The sequence below is a fragment of the Galeopterus variegatus genome, unplaced genomic scaffold (assembly GCF_000696425.1).
Source record: "Galeopterus variegatus unplaced genomic scaffold, G_variegatus-3.0.2 Scaffold1442, whole genome shotgun sequence".
In the NCBI taxonomy this organism is placed as follows: Eukaryota; Metazoa; Chordata; class Mammalia; order Dermoptera; family Cynocephalidae; genus Galeopterus; species Galeopterus variegatus.
Window position 1 is genome coordinate 335,873 of NW_007727553.1, and position 2,588 is coordinate 338,460.

The following is a 2,588-nucleotide window of genomic DNA, read 5'->3' on the forward strand; positions in this document are numbered from 1 at the left end:
AGGTGGGGTTGGGGCGGGGCCGGCCAGACCGTCGGGGAGCTGCGCGCGCGAGCAGGACGCTTGGGTGGAGCGGGGAGGAGTGGGATGACTGTCCGGATGAATGAATGAAGGAGCAAACGGATCGAGCAGTAGAGGAAGGAGGGAACGAGGAAGGGAAAGACCCCTGCCCTGGGCACCTTCAGAACGGCGGTGGGGGCGGAAGCCCAGAACGGAGGGCCAAGCCTAAGAAAGCCAGCCCCTCACTGGAGGAGTCAAGTCGCATTGAGTCACCAAAGACTTTGCGAGCCCTCGCTGTGCCAGGCCCTGAGAATACAGCTGTGAGCAAAAGCAGTCTCATCCCTGCCCTCAGAAGGCACAGATTTGGTGCCCCGGAGTCGCTGTGTGTGGACGCATGTGTATGTTGGGGGGCTGGAGAGGGACACGCAACCAACAACTAAATACTTGGGTCAACTTCAAAATAAGGGCCCATACTATGAAGAAAAAAGGACAGTATCCTTGGATCAGTTCCAGATGAATTTTTTGCCAGTCCACAAATATCTACGGACTGTGATGCTGCCCCCCAAGGTGCTAAGGCCGGGGGATAAAGGTCACTTCCTTTTTGAAGATTCCAGTCTCATGAGGAAGCCGGTGATAAACCGGATCTTCATGAAACACCTGACAAAAGTGATGAGAACTGCAAAGAATATCAATCAGGGTAGTCGTGGCGAATTATGAGTGGGGCCTTCAGTGAGGCTAAGGCTGGGGTGAGACTTGAATGACAAGAGGGACTCAGCCATGTGAAGAGGGTTGAAGGCAGGAAGAGCACCGCAGGCAAAAGGATTAGCAAGTGCAAACGCCCTGTGACACAAACAACGTTGGGTAGTCTAGAATCAAAAAAGAAAATGCAGCTGGAATACAATGGACAAAAGAGAGGTGCTGGAGAGGAGAATCCAGGCACTGAAATGGATTCTGAGAGACATGGTAGAACTTTTTCTTCCCCCACTTTTTATTAATAAGCACATAATGGATTATTAGTAATAATGATTATAACCAACTTCTCAAATGTTCTTGTAACAATTTTATCCAATAGATAACTTTTTAGTTATTTTCTCTCCCCATTTTATTATGAAAGCTTTGCAACGTACAGAACAATTGAATGCATTTACACCCACGTCCCAATCACTAATTTTCTACAATTACCATTATGCTGTATTTGCCTGATTGCGTGGTTGTCCTTATTTTACTGATGCATTTCACAGAAAGGTGCAGACATCAGTACACTTTGCCCCCTAAACACGTCAGCATGCACAGCATTAACCAGAGGTTGATATTTCTTTACTGTTCTTTTTATTTTTTGGAGGTAAAATTTACATACAGTAAAATGCACAAATCTTAAATGCAATAATGCAAAACAGTGAGTTTTACAAAATGCATACTCCAAACCCTTGTCAAGATACAGAACATTATCAACATCCCAGAAATTTCCCTTGTGCCCCTTTCCACTTAATCTCCACCACCATCCCACACAGAGCCAACCACTGCTTTATTTTTTCCCACCATATATTACTTTTGCCTATTTGAGCAATTACTATTCCATCTGAATGGAATCATGGAATTATTTTGTTTCTGGATTCTTTCTTTCAGGATGATGTTTTTGAGCTTGATCTATGTTGTTGAATGTGTTATTGCTCCTTTCCTTTTATTGCTGAGTTGTACTGTATTCCCTTACGTGGATATATCAGTTGGTTTATTCATTCACCAGTTTCTGATCTGGGCTGTTTCCAGTTTGGACTATTATAAATAAAGCTACTATGAATATTTGTGTGCATGTCTCCGTGTGGACAGATGCTCTCATTTTTCTTGGGTAAATACCTAGGAAGGGAATTGCCACATCATAGGATAGTTCTATGTTTTATAAGAAATCACCAGAATGTTTCCAAAGTGGTTGTGCAATTTATGTTTCCACCAGAAGTACAAGAGTTCCTTTTTTTTCACATCCTTATCAACATTTGGGGGTGTCGACCTTTATTTTTAGCCATTCAAGTGGGTGTGAAGTGGTATCTCATTGTGATTTCAATTATCATCTCTCTGATGAGTAACCATGTTGCGTATGTTTTTATGTGCTAACTGGCCATTTCTATATCTTCCTTTGTAAAGTGTCTGTTTAAGTAGTTTGCTCAATTTTATGGGATTGTCATTTTATTGTTTACTTATGGGTTTTCTTTTTAAAAAAAAAAAACAGATCCCCCCCCCGGTTGTGTGTGTGTGTGTGTGTGTGTGTTTATTTATTTATTTTTAGCTCCCACAAATAAGTGAAAACATGATATTTTTCTTTCTGTGCCTGACTTGTTTCACTTAATATAATTCTCTCTAGGTCCATCCATGTTGTTGCAAATGGCAGCATTTCATTCTTTTTTTTATAGCTGAGTAGTATTCCATGGTGTAGAAATACCACAGTTTCCGTATCCACATAACAATTGCAATTCCTTGAAATTGATATGACGGGCCGGCCCGGTGGCGCACTGCTACAGTGCGCCGCTTGGGAGCGCGGTGGCGCTCCCGCTGAGAGTTCGGATCCCACATACAGACCGGCCGCTCACTGGCTGAGT